At 37.4% G+C, this 16999-nt stretch overlaps 1 long non-coding RNA gene across 1 annotated transcript in view; it reads left to right on the forward strand.

The window, feature by feature from the left end:
* The window catches only part of LOC109499753, a 224202-nt gene that overhangs the window by 204750 nt on the left and 2453 nt on the right, over positions 1-16999 (forward strand). The window contains exon 3 of the long non-coding RNA XR_006597946.1: positions 12559-12658. This is a non-coding gene — a long non-coding RNA (uncharacterized LOC109499753). The remainder of the gene's footprint in view (positions 1-12558; positions 12659-16999) is intronic.

Here is a 16999-nt window from a genome sequence, read left to right on the forward strand (position 1 = left end):
GTATAATGATATGAAAAGATCATCGTATTAATTTTTCAGGGCTGCTACAACAAATCACCACAAACTGGCTTTAAAATAACAGAGATCTGGGGTGCCTGAGTGGCTCAGTCAGTTAAGTGTCTGACTTTGGCTCAGGTCATGATCTCCTAGCTCGTGAGTGTGTGCCCCATGTCAGGCTCTGTGCTGACAGGTCGAAGCCTGGAGCCTGCTTCGGATTCTGTGTCTCCCTCTCTCTCTGCCTCTGCCCTGCCCGCACTCTCTTTCTGTGTCCGTCTCTCTCAAAAAAATAATAATAGGGGCGCCTGGGTGGCGCAGTCGGTTGAGCGTCCGACTTCAGCCAGGTCACGATCTCGCGGTCCGTGAGTTCGAGCCCCGCGTCAGGCTCTGGGCTGATGGCTCAGAGCCTGGAGCCTGTTTCCAATTCTGTGTCTCCCTCTCTCTCTGCCCCTCCCCCGTTCATGCTCTGTCTCTCTCTGTCCCAAAAAAAATAAATAAACGTTGAAAAAAAAAATTAAAAAAAAAATAATAATAATAACAAAAATTAAAACAACAGAAATGTATTCTTCCACTGTTCTAAGAGAGGGAAGTCTGGAATCAAGGTGTTGGCAGTGCCGCATTTCCTCTGGAGCCCTGTGAATGATCTGTTTCATGCTTTTCCCGCAGCTTCTAGTGGTTTCCAGCAATTATTCCCATTCCTTAGCTGTGGCCTTCACTTCAATATCTACCTCCATCTTCATGTGATGTTCTCTTGATTGGTGTTTGATTAAATAACTGGGTATTATAGGTAGTCAAGTTCACATGTAGAAATAATGTCATAATTTCCAAGGTATATATTGAGTGTAACATAAATCAAGTTACACAATAGTATATACCTTTCATTTACTAAAGAGGAAGAATAAGAATTCATATTGCTTGCATTGGCATAATTCTGGAAGGATTCTCACGTGTGTGCATGTATAACTGTTTAGGGACAAGGAAAGGAAAAAGAATTCACTATATACCTTTTTAATATCATTTGGTGTTTGAACCATGGAATGTTCAAAATGTTTACATTTTTAAAGTTTATTTATTTATTTTGAGACAGAGAGAGAGGAGAGAAAACAAGTTTGGGAGGAGCAGAGAGAGAGGAAGAGAGAAAGAATCCCAAGCAGGCTCTGCACTCCCAACACAGAGAGAGTGAGGCTTGTTGTGAGGCTTGAACTCACATCCATAAGATCGTGACCTGAGCCGAAGTTGGATGCTTAACCAGCTCAGCCACTCAGGCACCCCACATTTAATTTTTTTAAAAAAAAAGATGTGACAGTAAGATCTGGGAAAAGGCAGATTGGAACAAGATGCAAAGTCCAAAAATTGACACATACACATACACACACACACACACACACACACACACACACACACTAAAATTGGCATTTCAAATGAGTGGTAGAACTATAGGGTAACTTTGTGTTATTTTGCTTATCTGTATTGTCTATTTTCTCAATGAACTTATTTCTTCTTCTTAAAAATGTTTAACAACTGATAGCCTCTCCTATTTTTTTTAAAGGTACACTTCTTACTCTGAAAGATTTGAAGGTAGGAAAGGGATAAAGACCCAGCAACTTCATCGATTGTATATTTCAGATATTTATTAAACTCAAAGTGAGCAATGATCTTTAGGAAAAGTGACATGATCATCTCTGCTATTATTGATTTACTTCCATTTACACCTTTTTTTTTTTTTTTCACACTGGGTAACCCTGCGCAGACCTATGGCTACAAATTCCATACATATGTGACTGAGTCCCAAATCGGTATCTCTGGTGTAGATCTTCCCTTTGTTGGTTCAACCTGTCCTTTTGGACGTCCCACAACAAACTCAATAGGCTTCCGAAGGAGCTTTTCATCTCACCCTCTACCTCCCAAATCTGTCTTCAGAATCTCCTTTCAGTCTGTCATTGTCACCTCCTCAGCCTCCTGTGTCCCCCCTCTTCTGTCCTCCATATCTAATTGATAACCAAGTACTTACCAATTATCTCTCATAAATAACTCTACAATTAATCTATAGTGTATTTTCATTGATTCTCTCATTTTTCTAGCTTTATTGAGATATAATTAACATACATACTGTATAAGTTTAAGGTGTACAGCATAACGGTTTGGCTTATACATATTGTAAGATAATTACTGCAATAGGTTTAGTTACCACCCATTATATCCTAAAGATACACTAGAAAGAAGCAGAAAAAAAAAGAAAATATTTTTCTTATAATAAGAACTCTTAGGATTTTCTCTCTTAATTTTCCTACATATCATACAGCAGTGTTAAGTATAGCCATTATGTACATTTACATCCCGAGTTCTTATTTATCTTATAACTGGAAGTTTATACCTTTTCACCAACTTTCTCCAATTCCTCCACCCACCCCACCACCTGCCTCTGGTAACCATAAATCTGATCATTTTTTCTACAAGTTTTTTTTTTATCTTTTTAGATTCCAGACATAAATTAGTTCATACAGTATTTATCTCTTTTTTTGTCTGACTTATTTCACTTAACAAAATGACCTTAAAGTCCATTAATGTTTTCACAATTGGAAAGATTTTCTCATTTTTTATGGCAGAATAATATTCCATTCTTGTATGTATATACCACAATTACTTTATTTGTAAGTGAACACTTAGATTGTTTCCATATCTTGGTGATTGTAAATAATGCTGCTATAAACATGAGAAAGCAGATATCATTTCAAGTTAGTGTTGTTTCCTCCTAATATATTCCCAGAAGTGGAATTACTGAATCATATGAGAGTTCTATTTTTAATTCTTTGAGTTTACAACCATTATTGCTTTAAATGTATTTTCTGTCCCTTTCTCTTCTCCTTCTGAATTCCCATTATGTGGATATTGTTTCTTTTTATTGTGTCCTTTAATTCCCAGAGGCATTCTTCATTTTTTTTCATTTTTTTTCCTTTTGATTCCCCTGACTGGATAATTTCAAAAGTCTTATCTTCCAGATCACTCATTCCTTCTTCTGCATGGCCAAGTCTGCCTTTGAAGCTCTGTATTGAATTCTTCAGTTATTATATTTTACAGCCCTAGGAATTGGGTTTTTTTGTATATTTTTTATTTCTTTGTTGGACTTCTCATATTATTTATGCATTGTTTTCCTAATCTTCTTTAGCTTTCTCTGTGTTCTTGTAGTTCACTAAACTTCTTTAAGAGGATTATTCTGAATTTGTCACAGTCCATAGACCTCCACTTCATTAGGATCAATTATTAGAGCTTTATGAGTTTCCTTTCGTGGGGTTATATTTACCTGATTTGTCATGATCCTTGATTCATATGTTGGTATCTGTACATTCGGGTAAGTGGTCTTTACTTCCAGACTTTACAGGTTCACTATAGCAGAGACAGCTCCTTACCAGCCAGCTTGGTCTGGGTTTCTGGACATGTCTGTTGGTAATGTCCTGGGGCAGATGGGACCTGCTATTAGGGTCTAATTTGGGGCAAGGTAACTGTTTACACTCTGAGGTCAGGGGTGTGATACTCAGAATAGCTGCTGGGACTGCTGGCTTGATTCCCTTCCCAACTGAGGTTGTAGGATGAGCTCTGCTATTGCCTACACTCTCTACTCAGGTTTAGTAGACAGTCATGACCGAGTATTATACTCAGCAGTAGACAGGGCAGCAGGACAGGACCCAGGTCTGCACAACTCATTGTTTGGAGACCCAAAGAAAGCAAGAGTGTACATCGAATACCTGGTCTGGTGAAGCCCCTACTGGTTTTGCTTTGTAGACAAAGAAAGTCACAGGCTGTGCTTTCTGTTCAAGTGTTGTAAGCCGGGCTGTTGGATGGGCTACACAGCTTCCCATGTGATCTGGTAAGTTTCCCTGGTCAGGTGGACTGAGGCGTTACCCACCTGTTGCTAACAGGTGAGGCTATGAATTATTTCCCTGTCCAGGTGCAGCAAGTGAAGCAGGTATAAGGCCACTAATGCTCTTTGTTTGTGATCTTAAGCCATCCTGTGCCCCAAGTTCCCTGGCAGAACAGGACCACTGGCTTTACTCTGGGGACCATTAGCTCTGTTCATCCACCTCTTAGCTCCAGAGTTGCTGGGTTACACAGTGTCCCTGCCAACCCTTCCTGTCGGATGGGGTTGTGGGCCATGCTCTGCAGCAAGTGGGGCTATAACACAGGCTCTTCGCTAGGGAGGCCTAGGAAGGCCCACTCCACCAACTCCTAAATTTTCTTGAACAGGTTTTCTGCTAGGGAGAGCTGGGAGCCGGGAGCCCCAGTTTACAGCAGATGGGGCTATGACTCAGTACCTCTGCTGAGCGGGGGAAGGCCAGGCTACAGCAAAAATCCTTGTTTGGGGACCCAAATTAGGGAGACCTGCACCCTACTGAGTTCCCTGGTCAGACTGCCCCCTCCCCTGACTTGGTTTGCAGATGAGCAGAACTGCTCTTTGGGATTACTATTTCAGCCGTGCTAATGGGGACTCTGTCTACCAAGATATGAGTGCTGGTTATTAGAAGCCCCTCCTCACTTGTTCATCACAATTTGATTCTTAGTAGTTGAGCCCAGCAGATTGCCCTGTGATCTCCATGGGATGAAACCAGAGTAAGGGCTCCCACAAAATGATCCACAATGCTGAAGGTTCTGGATGTACTTCTTGGGCTCTCTCTTCCCACAGTGGGGAAGTGTAGCTGTTCTTCTGACCCTTCTAATGCAGTCTGTCTCAATTTCTGTGGTGTGTATGATGGGAGGAGGGGTGCCTCAGCCTCATTCCTGTGTTTCTAGATTGTTTCATTGGTGTCTTGTCCATGAGTAGTTGTTGCTTGTTCTTTTATGAGAAGGAACAAAGTCAGGAGGAATCTACATTACCATTTTATACCATTACTCTTCAATTCTTTCTTTTTTTTTTTAGTTGAAATATAGTTGACACACAGTTACATTTCAGGTGTACATGATGATTGAACAAGTTTACAAGTTACTCTATGCTCACCATTTGTCACCATACAAAAATATTACAATACCATTGACTAAATTCCCTCTGCTGTACCTTCCATCCCTGTGATTTATTCATTTCATAACTGGAAGCCTATGTCTCCCACTCCCTTTCACCCATTTTGCCAATTCCCCTATCCCCTTTTCCTCTGGCAACTACTAGTTGTCTGTTTCTATGAGTCTGTTTCTGCTTTTTGTTTGTTTATTCCCTTGTTTTTAGATTCCACATATAAATGCAATCATACAGTATTTGTCTTTCTCTTATTTCACTTAGCATAAAACCATCTGGGTCTGTTCATGTTGTTGCAAACGGCAGGATTTCATTCTTATTAAATCTTATAGTTGAGTAATATTTATTTGTTTGTTTATTTATTTATTTATTTATTCACATCTCCTTTATCCATTTATCAATTGATGGACACTTAGGTTGTTTCCATATCTTGGCTATTGCAAATGATGCTGCAGTAAACATAGGGGTACATATATCTTCCCTAATTGGTGTTTTTGTTTTATTTAGGTAAATACCCAAGAGTGGAATTACTGGATCATATGGTATTTCTATTTTAAAAATTTTGAGAAACCTCCATACTGTTTTTCACAGTGGCTGCACCAATTTACATTCCCACCAACAGTGCACATGGGGCCCCTTCTCTCAAAATTTTTGCCAACACCTGTTATTTCTTGTCTTTTTGATTTTACCATTCTAACAGGTGTAAGATGATATCTCATTGTGGTTTTGATTTGCATTTCTCTGATGATTAATGATGAGCATCTTTTCATGTGCCTGTTGGCTATCTGTATGCCTTCTTTGGAAAACAAATTAATCAGATCATTTTTTGGTGTTGAGTTGTGTAAGTTATTTATATATTTTGAGTATTAACTCCTTATCAAATATATCATCTGCAAGTATCTTTTTTCCTTTCAGTAGGTTGCCTTTTCATTTTGTTAATAGTTTTCTTTGCTGTGCAAAAACTTCATTTTGGTGCAGTTCCAATAGTTTATTTTTGCTTTAGTTTCCCTTGCCTGAGGAGATTTATCTAAAAAAAATATTTCTATGGACAATGTCAAAGAAATTACTGCCTGTGTTTTCTTTTAGGAGTTTTATGGTTTCAGGTCTCCCATTTAGGTCTTTAATCTATTTGTGTATGGTGTAGAAAAGTGGTCCACTTTCATTCTTTTGCATGTAGCTGTCCAATATTCCCAGCACTATTTATTGAAGAGACAGTCTTTTCCTCATTGTATATTCTTGTTTCTTTGTCATAGATTAATTGACTATATACATGTGGATTTATTTCTGGGCTTTCTATTCTGTTCTATTGATCTATGTGTCTATTTTTGTGCTAGTATCATACTGTTTTGATTACTACAGCTTTGTATTGTCTTGAAATCTAGAATTGTGGAACTTCCAGCTTTGTTCTTCTTGATTACTTTGGCTGTTTGGAGTCTGTTGTGATTCCACACAAATTTCAGGACTATTCTGGTTCTGTGAAAAAGATCATTGGTATTTTGATAGGGATTGCACTGAATCTTTAGATTGCTTTGGGTAGTATGGACATTTTAACAATATTAATTCTTTCAGTATATCAGCATGGAATATCTTTCCATTTGTGTCATCTTCAGTTTTTTTCATCAGTGTTTTATAGGTTTCAGAGTACAAATCTTTTACCTCCTTTGTCAAGTTTATTCCTAAGTATTTTATTCTTTTTAGTGCAATTGTAAATGGAATTTTTTTCTTAATTTCTCTTTTTGCTACTTTGTTATTAGTGTATAGAAACACTACTGATTTCCAGGTATTAATTTTGTATCCTTCAACTTTACTGAATTCATTTATAACTTCTAATGGTTTTTTTTGGTGAAGTCTTTAGGGTTTTCTCTGTATGAAATAATGTCATCTGAAATAGTGAGAATTTAACTTCTTCCTTAGCAACATAGGTGCCTTTTATTTCTTCTTCGTGTCTGATTGCTGTGGCAAGGACTTCCAGTGTTATCTTGAATAATAGTGGTGAGTGGAATCCTAATCTTGTTCCTGATCTCAGAGGAAAGGATCTTAGTTTTTCCCAATTGAGTATGATGTTAGCTGTGGGTTTGTCATATATGGTCTTTTAATGTTGAGGTATGTTCCCTTTACACCCACTTTGTCGAAAGTTTTTATCATGAACAGATGTTGAATTTTGTCAATGCTTTTTTTCTGCACCTATTGAAATAATCATATGATTTTTATGCTTTGTTTTGTTGATGAAGTGTATCACATTGATTTGTGAATATTGAGACATTTTTGCATCCCTGGAATAAATTCTACTTGTTTGTGGTGACTGATCCTTTTAACGTATTATTAAATTAGGCTTGCTAATATTTTGTTGAAGATAATTGAGGATTTGTTGATATATTTGGGAGCTTTCTTTCCTCTTACTTTTTGGATTAGTTTGAGGAGAATAGGTATTAATCTTCTTTAAGTGTTTGGTATAATTGACCTGTGAATCCATCTGGTCCTGGGCTTCTGTTTCTTATGAGTTTTTTGATTAGTGATTCAATGTTGTTACTTGCAATTGATCTGTTCAGATTTTCTATTTCTTCTTGATTCAGTGTTGTTAGATTGTATGCTTCTGGGAATGTATCCTTTTCTTTCACGTTGGCCAATTTGCTGGCATATAATTTTTTTGTAGTAGTCTCTTACAATCCTTTGTGTTTCTGGGGTATCAGCGTTACTTCTCTTTCATTTCTAATTTTATTTACTTGGGTCCTTTCTTATTTTTCTTGATGAGTCTGGCTAAAGGTTTATCAATTTTATCTTTTCAAAGAACCAGCTCTTGCTTTCCTTGATTTTTTTTCTATTTTTTAAGTCTTATTTCATTTATTTCTGCTCTGATTTTATTATCATTTTTTCCCCTACTGGCTTTGGGCTTTGTTCTTTTTTTTTCTAATTTCTTTAGGGACAAGGTTAGATTGAGATTGAGATTTTTCTTGTTCCTTGGGGTAGGCCTTTATTGCTATAAATTTCCATATTAAAAATAAATTGAATGGATGGATGGATGGAAGAATAAATAAATAAATAAATAAATAAATAAATAAATAAATAAATTCCATCTTATACCTGCTTTTACTACATGCCAAAGGTTTTTGGAACATTGTGTTTTCATTTGTTTCTATGTATTTTTCTATTTCCTCTTTGATTTCTTTGTTTATTCATTGCCTGTTCACTAACATGCTGTCTAGCCTCCACTTGTTTGTGTTTTTTTTTCTGTTTTTTTCTTTTTTCTTGTAACTGATTTCTAATTTCATACCATTGTGGTTGGAAAAGATGCATATGATTTCAGTCTTCTTGAAGTTATTGGCTTGTTTTGTGGCCCAACATGTAGTCTATCCTGGAGATTGTTCCATGTGTACTTGAAAAGAATGTGTATTCTGTGGTTTTTGATGGAGTATTCTATCTCTTTTATGTCCATCTCGTCTAATGTGTCTTTCAAAAACACTGTTTACTTATTTATTTTCTGTCTAGATAATCTACCCATTGATGTAAGTGTTAAAGTCCCCTCCTATTGTATTGCCGTCACTTTCTTCCCTTATGTCTGTTAATATTTGCTTTATGTATTTAGGTACTCCAATGTTGGGTATGTAGATATTTACAATTGTTACTTCCTCTTGTTGGATTGATTCCTTTATCATTATGTAATGTCCTTCTTTGTCTCTTATTACAGTCTTTGTTTAAATTCTATTTTGTCTAAGTATTGCTATCCTGGCTTTTGTTTTTCCTTCCATTTGTGTGGAAAATCTTTCTCCATTCTTTCACTTTTTAATCTGTGTGTGTCTTTAGGTTTAAAGTGAATCTCTTATAAGCAGCATAGTTGAGTCTATTTTTTAACCATTCCTGCATACTATCTATTGAATGGAGCATTTAGACCATTTACATTTAAAGTAATGATGATGGGTATGTACTTATTCCCAGTTTGTTAATTATTTTCTAGTTATTTATGTTCTCTTATTTCTTATGTGAAATTCTTGAATGGTGTAATCTATCTTCCATATTAGTATAAAAATTGCTGTTCTGAAATAAAAGCCTCATGTCATCTAAAAATCCACTTTTGACTTCTACTAAAGTGCATTGTATATAATATAAGCCCCATAAAGTGTTTGGAGGCTTTTAAGTGAATGAATAGATGAACTGGATGATTGACAGTTGAGTAGGTTCAGTCATAGTTATTTTCAGATTTATTAGCTATAAAACAATTGTTGGAAGAATGCCAACCATTTAAAGCCATTTGCTCATCCTTAACCTTTGAAACAACTGGCCATATCACATCAAACTATTATAGATGAAGTTGTTTATCAGTTTCTTGATTTATTTTATTAAATCAACCAGAAACAATAATTGTACTTTATATGAAATTCTGGAATTGAATATGTCAATAATTATAATCCTAATAACTACAGTAGGATGTCTACAGTATTACACCATGGATTATTTCCTAGTGGCAATTTAAAGTTCAGAGTTCTTTCAGTCCCAAACCCGTATACATTGTACAACACAAAGGAATACTCTCCCTTAACTAAAAGTGACTAATTCTTAACCACTAAATTGTAATTCAAAACACATTCTTTATAAGTGTATCTAGACACATTTCTGTAAAGCTAAAAGCATCCAGAGATATATACCACTCATCTTGCTATAAATTTAAATGCAATCCTGACCTGTATTTTTATGAATTAATAAAAATGTTACTTGGGCAATCCAGGTTTTGCAATTAATCAAGAGAACTGTATCTTTAAGAGAGTATCCTAGCAACCTTTCAGCAAGCTCAGGAAAGACCCAAATGACAATATACACTGATTTAATTATGCTGCTGGCTCTATCAAACTTTGCAGTTAATCAAAAAAACACTTAAAAACAGAACTAGAAATTAAGTCACAGCTGAAAATGAGAACAGGCGAAGGAATGTAAGGGGAGAATTTCATAACTGAAAGATAACTTTTTACTTGCTTATCAATAGAGTAGAAATGAAATTGGTAAAATTATAATTCCACAAGGAAATTGGTAAAGTTACGATTGCTGTGAGTGTTAGAACCAATATTATATTGATTAAGAGATTGCTAGTCCAAGGCCAAAATTACATTGGGATAATCACAGCTTTAAGAATATATTTAAGTTGTACAAGCCCACTACATTTTTAATGGCCCATCCAATTGTACATTTCCTAGTGGTAATGCATTTTATGGGAACTAAGCCCTTGAAAAACAATGTTTCTCCTGAGTACACATTTGGAAATGTAGCTAATTTCATAACCACCACTTCCTTCACCCACCACTCCCCCTACCTCATCATCACCACCATCACTATTTTGCATGGCCCAGTACTGGGCACCATCTTTAACTGTTTATATCTATATCTGTTTATAACAGATTATACAGCAACAGGTATGTCCTTGATGAGGTGGGGGTTTTTGGTAACAGCCATATAAATCAAGGAAGTCAGAGAAAGGCAGATGGAGACTTTATATAGCAAACAAAATCCAAATTCATAAAACATGGCCTACTTGTGTCGGTAGAGGTAGGTACTACCTCTGGATGTACATCAGAATTCTTATTTATGTGTCTTCAAAGATGCAAAAAGTGGACACATGAGAAATTTGAATACTTCTAATTTTTAATATATTCCCTGTTTATAGGCCAATTTCATTTAGATAATTTTAATGTTTCTTAAACCTCAAGCAAAGAAATTACTTGCCTGGAACATTAAGTACACACACACACACACACACACACACACTTTTTTCTCAAATTTTGAAAAAGCTAAACTTTTAAATTTAATAAACTTGTTGCTATACCAAAGTGCATGCCCTACAAAGAATGTCAAATTTAAACCATATTGAATAGTTCTTCAGGAAATGCGGTAGGACAACATTTTGAGGGTTTTTCTGGAAGCTTAGGGACGATAGGCTATGATAGAGGAATGACATATGAACCACTCCATCTTTTTGGTGCTGGTGGTTCCAATGGCATTCCTCTTCCCTGACTAGTTCAGCTCTTCTGATACATAACAGAGGACTGACTGTTATAGACCATAACTGTTATAGCCATAAAAAAGACAATGGTTTGTTTCTGGTCCAAAAAGTGCAGTGTGAGGGGGCGCCTGGGTGGCTTGGTCAGTTAGGCATTTGAGTCTTGATTTCACTTAGGTCATGACCTCATGGTTTCGTGGGTTCAAGCCCCACATTGGGCTCTGTGTTGGCCGTACGGAGCCTGCTTGGGATTCTCTCTCTCTCTGCCCCTCCCCGCTTATGCTCTCTGTCTCTCTCAAAATAAAATAAACTTAAAAAAAGAAAAGTGCAGTGTGAGGGACAAAGGTGAGTTCATATACTGTACGTTCACACTATGATCCCAAGCTGTGCTAAATTTCAATTTGCAAAACCCTGCAGGTAGCCAATCTAAGTAGAAATGCCCCTCAACCCCTCACCTACTAGTGTTAGCTCAGAGCACTGGTTCTCAACCTTGAGTTGCATCAGAATCCCTGGAGGACTTGTTCAAATACAGAATGCCTTACACCCAGAGTCATTGATTTAGGAGGGCTAGGGTGGAACCTAAGGATTGACATTTCTTCTTTTAATGTTTATTTGAGAGAGACAGAGAGCAGGGGAGGGGCAAAGAGAGAGGGAGACAGAATCTGAGGCAGGCTCCAGGCTCTGAGCTGTCAGCACAGAGCCAATGCGGAGCTGAATTCACGAACCACGAGATCATGACCTGAGCCCAAGTTGGAGGCTTAACCGACTGAGCCACCCAGGTGCCCCAAGAATTGGCATTTCTAACAAGTTCCCAGGGGACACTGGTGAGGCTTGGGGGGTGGGCAGGAGACACACTTTGAGAACTAGTGCCTAAAGAATAAAGCAAACTTGTTTCTTTAAAACTAGACCTCAGAGTTACGGGCCCCACTGATTCTGGACCCCAGTAGTAATGTTTGAGTGGTAACAGATTCTCCTGGCATATGTTCTTTGGTTCTACTGATTCTCTTTCTCTGCTGAAAAATATTTGGGATACAGAACATAGAGATTTGTGCTGATTATTGAAGGAGTTCTTCTGTAAGTGCTTAGGAGAGTAAATTAGGATGTCACTGACATTAGAAACAAACTGTTGGAGGTAAATTTAAGAACCGGAGGGAAGTCCTTGTGGAAGAAAAACAAAACTGCAATAAACCCATGTTTCTAGTGTACCCAGAGGTTTTCAGTATCCCAACTGTGTATATATGGTAACTCTCAGGTTCTTTTTATCAGTGTGAAACAAAACCCTGAAGTCTATCATGTCCTGTTACAGATAGTGTGAAAAGTAGGCCTTACCAGGATCCATATTAACTGGGACAAAAATTCTGAAATTTGATATTCAGGTCAGTTAAAGAGAGAAGAAAAACAGCTGCCCTTGGCCATGCTATTCAGGACACCCCCCTTAGCTATACTAGCAGAGAGGCTTCTTCCTGAATTCTAATACTCTGCCTTCAGACCAGAGCAGGGGCTCCTATTTCTGTTACTCCTCCATGGAAACAACTGGAGAAGCAAAACTATGTGTGTAAAGCTGCTTCTCCCACAGGCTGCCTGTTCCTGGGAGCAGCAAAGTCCTTCTGTGGGCGACCGCAACCTCCGCGTGGGTCCGTAATGACAAGGTGACTTCAAAGATGGCAGATTATAGGGTAAAATATCACATTTAGTTTTTAAGATACCATATTGACAAGCTTCTGTTGGGGTATTGATACAGAAAAGTTTGGGGTATTGATACAGAAACAAAAGAAAATGCTTAATAGGTAATGTTCTCCCTCTACTGACATGCCTGTTTTACTTAGTCTCTTCTCTCAAGAAAACATCATCTCATTTAATCCTCACAATAACTGTAAACTATGATCAGCCCCATTTCACATCCGAGGAAACCTTAAGAAAAGTTAAATTATTTTACCAAAGTTTTAATTAGTAAGTGGCAAACTCCAACCCAACTCTTTCTACCCTATCCTGGCTACCCATTTCTAAGTTTTGTTTTGTTCTAGATTGAAATAGAGTATGTTCATTTATATATAGATGTATTTCACAAATGTAGCATTTGGTACCAAAAAAGTACATTTCTGGAACTCCTCTGTGAACTCTAAAGTGTTAATGTCTTACATACTCATCTTACAATAATGGGACAGTTCACCCTTCAACAACAGAATTAACTTCATAGTGCAACCCCATGGTTGTAATCATATTGCTAAAATGGCTTGTTGCTAGAGATACGGAGTTTTGAGTAACTAATGCTTCTTCCATTAAGAGCCTTTTGATTTTTTTTTTCCATAAGAGCCATTCATTAGATATTGTTAATTGGAAAATACAGGCACACCTCATTTTATTGTGCTTCACTTTATTGCGGTTCACAAATACTGCATTTTTTATAATTTGAAGGTTTGTTGCAACCCTGCATTGAACAAGTTGGTGTCATTTTTCCAACAGCATTTGCTCATTTCATTCCTCTGTCACATTTTAATGATTCTTGTAATATTTTTAATTTTCATTTTATTTGTATGGTTATCTCTAATTAGTGATTTTTTAATTAAAATACAGCTGACACACAATGTTACATTAATTTCAGGTGTGCAACATAGTGATTCAACAAGTCTGTATGTTATGCTATGTTCATAGGAAGTGTAGCTATCATCTGTCACCATATAAAAATATCTAATCAGTGATCTTTGATGTTACTGTTGTAATTGTTTTGGAATGCCAACCGCTCCCATATAACATGGCAAACTTAATCGATAACTGTTGTGTGTGTTCTGACTATTCCACTGGACATTTCCCATCTTTCTCCCTCCCCTTGGGCATTTTATTCCTTAAGACACAACAATATTGAAGTTAGGCCAATTAATAATCCTACAAGTCTCTTAAGTATTCAAGTGAAAGGAATAATCACATTTCTCTCACTTTAAATCAAAAGCTAGAAATGATTATTCTTAGTGAGGAAGGCATGTTGGAAGCTTTTGGTTGACAGACCAAAAGCTAGGCCTTTTGTGCCAAACAGCCAAGTTGTGAATGCAAAGGAAAAGTTCTCGAAGGAAATTAAAAGTGCTACTCCAGCGAACACATTAATGATAAGAAAGTGAAATGGACTATTGCTGATAAGGAGAAAGTTTTGTGGTCTAGATAGATCAAACCAGCCACAATATTCCCTTAAACCAAAGCCTAATCCAGAGCAAGGCCCTAACTCTTTTCAGTTCTATGAAGGCTGAGAGAGTTGAGGAAGCTCCTGAAGAAAAGTATGAAGCTAGCAGATACTGGTTCATGAGGTTTAAGGAAAGAAGCTGTCTTCAAAACATAAAATGCAAGATCAAGCAGCAAGTGCTGATGTAGAAGCTGCAGCAAGTTCTCCGGGAGAACTAGCTAAGATCATTAATGAAGGAGGCTACTCTAAACAAGATTTTTCAATGTAAGTGAAATAGCCTTATATTGGAAGATCCATCTAGGACTGTCAGAGCTAGAAAGGGGAAGTCAGTGCCTGTCTTCAAAGCTTCACAGGACAGACTGACTCTCTTCTCAGGGGTCAAGGCAGTGTTTTTACCATCCTGAAAATCCTAGGGTCTTTAAGAATTATGATGAATCTACTCTGCCTGGCTCTATAAATGCAATAAAGCTTGGATGATAGCACATATGTTTACAACATGGTTTGCTGAGTATTTTAAGCCCAGTGTTGAGACCTACTGCTCAGAAAAAGCCTCCTTTCAAAATATTACTGCTCATTGACAATATATCTAGACACCCACGAGCTCTGATGACAGTGATATTCGTGTGATATGCATGTTGTTTTCATGCCTGCTGACACAGCATCCATTCTCTCTCCATGGATCAAGGAGTAATTTTGACACTCAAATCTTATTTAAGAAACACATTTTTTTAAGACCATTAGTTGCCATAGGTTATGATTCCTCTGATGGATCTGGGAAGAGTACATTGAAAAGTTTCTGGAAAGGATTCACCATTCTAGATGCCATCAAGAATGTGATTCATGGGAAGAGGTCAAAATATCAACATTAACAGAAGTTTGGAAGTTGATTCTACCCCTCACGGATGACTTTGTGGGATTCTAGACTTCAGTGGAGAAACTAAGTGCAGATGTAGACACAGCAAAAGAATTATGACTAGAAATGGAGCCTGAAGATGTGTCAGAATTGCTGCAATCGCATGATCAAACCCAAAGGGATGAGGAGCCGCTGCTTAGGAGCAAAGACAGGGGTTCTTGAGATGGAATCTACTGAAGATGTGGAGATTGCTGAAATAAAGGGTTTAGCATATCACATAAACTTACTTGATAAAGCAGCCGTAGGGTTTCAAAAGATTGTAATTTTGAAAGTTCGTGTGTAAAATGCTGTCAAACAGCATCACATGCTACAGAGAAATCATTCCTGAAAAGAGCCAATTGATGTGGCAAACTTCATTGTTGTCTTATCTTCAGGAAATGCCACCACCACCCCCAGTTTCAGCAACCACCGTTCTGATCACTCAGCAGCCATTACCATTGAGGCAGGACCCTCCACCAGCAAAAAAATTTACAACTTGCTGGAAGCTCAGATGATGGTATTTTTTTTTTTAGCAATACTTTTTAATTAAGGTATGCATTTACTTTTAGGCATACTGCCATTGTACACTTAATAGACTGTAATATAAACATAGCTTTTATATGCAGTAGGAAACCAAAAAAATAATTCAACTCACTTTATTGTGGTGGTCTGGAACCAAATCCACCATAACTGTAAAGCAAATTGCTTTTTTTTTTTTTTAATTTTTTTTTGAATTTTTTTTTCAACGTTTTTATTTATTTTTGGGACAGAGAGAGACAGAGCATGAACGGGGGAGGGGCAGAGAGAGAGGGAGACACAGAATCGGAAACAGGCTCCAGGCTCTGAGCCATCAGCCCAGAGCCTGACGCGGGGCTCGAACTCACGGACCGCGAGATCGTGACCTGGCTGAAGTCGGACGCTTAACCGACTGCGCCACCCAGGCGCCCCGCAAATTGCTTATGTCCAAAATTTCATCGGGGAAAAATGCCTCCCCCTTTCTGTAGAAGTTGTGATCGTTTCATGAAGAGAGGTAGAAGGGTGTCATCCTTCCCCTACACAAAGCCACCAGCCCTCTAGGTGGGCATATAAACTAGCCCACCAGATTTTTGCTGGAGGCATAGGAAAGATTTTCTTTTTGAGGTGGGTGCCAGATGCTGGGTGCCAGGCTAAGAGGTGGACAAAGCAGTGTTACTTGAACCTCCAGATCAATGAGCTTTCCATATTTAAGCCAAAAATAATATTTTTTTAAGCTGGTTTGATTTGGGTTTCCATTATTTACCACTTAAAGAGTAAATGCAAAATTCTTTTCTAAAATATCTTCTTTCTTTGGACTTCTTGAGACCATTGAATATAGCCTATTAGCCCGAGTGTAAAATGGGAGTAAGTATCCACTTTAGAAAGAACTTTGTGAGGATTAAATGAGCTAAAGCACATGCATAAAAACACGAACTGTAATGCCCAACATTCAATAAGTATCACTTCTCTTCCCTGTTTCTACATTACCTTTCTAAAACATCAATAGTTGAGCCTTTACAGTTGTTTTTCACATATCAACTCATTTAATGTATGCAATATCATGAGGGAGGGGGGAAAGGAGGTGAAAAGAGGTTTTGTAGCTTATCCAAGGATACACACATTGTGGGAGAACTGGGGTGCAAATTATCACTTTATGCAATATAAAGTGCTATGTTTTCTGTATTTCATTTTATTTCTGCTAAGAGGCTGACTGCACAGTTAATGATGAATGAAGCAAGGAAAGTTCTAAGTGCAGAGCTAAGAGGTACAACACATTTAGTATAGATGTTTCATGGTAATTCGGGTGGTTTTTTTTTTTTTTGGCCCGTTATCTTGTGCAAAGTGTAGTGTCAGTATGTTGTATGTACATACCTATGCTCTATTTTCCAATTATACCCTAAAAGAACTTCAATCACCTAAGATAACAGCTGATGTTTA

Source organism: Felis catus, chromosome B2 (genome assembly GCF_018350175.1).
Source record: "Felis catus isolate Fca126 chromosome B2, F.catus_Fca126_mat1.0, whole genome shotgun sequence".
Taxonomy (NCBI): domain Eukaryota; kingdom Metazoa; phylum Chordata; class Mammalia; order Carnivora; family Felidae; genus Felis; species Felis catus.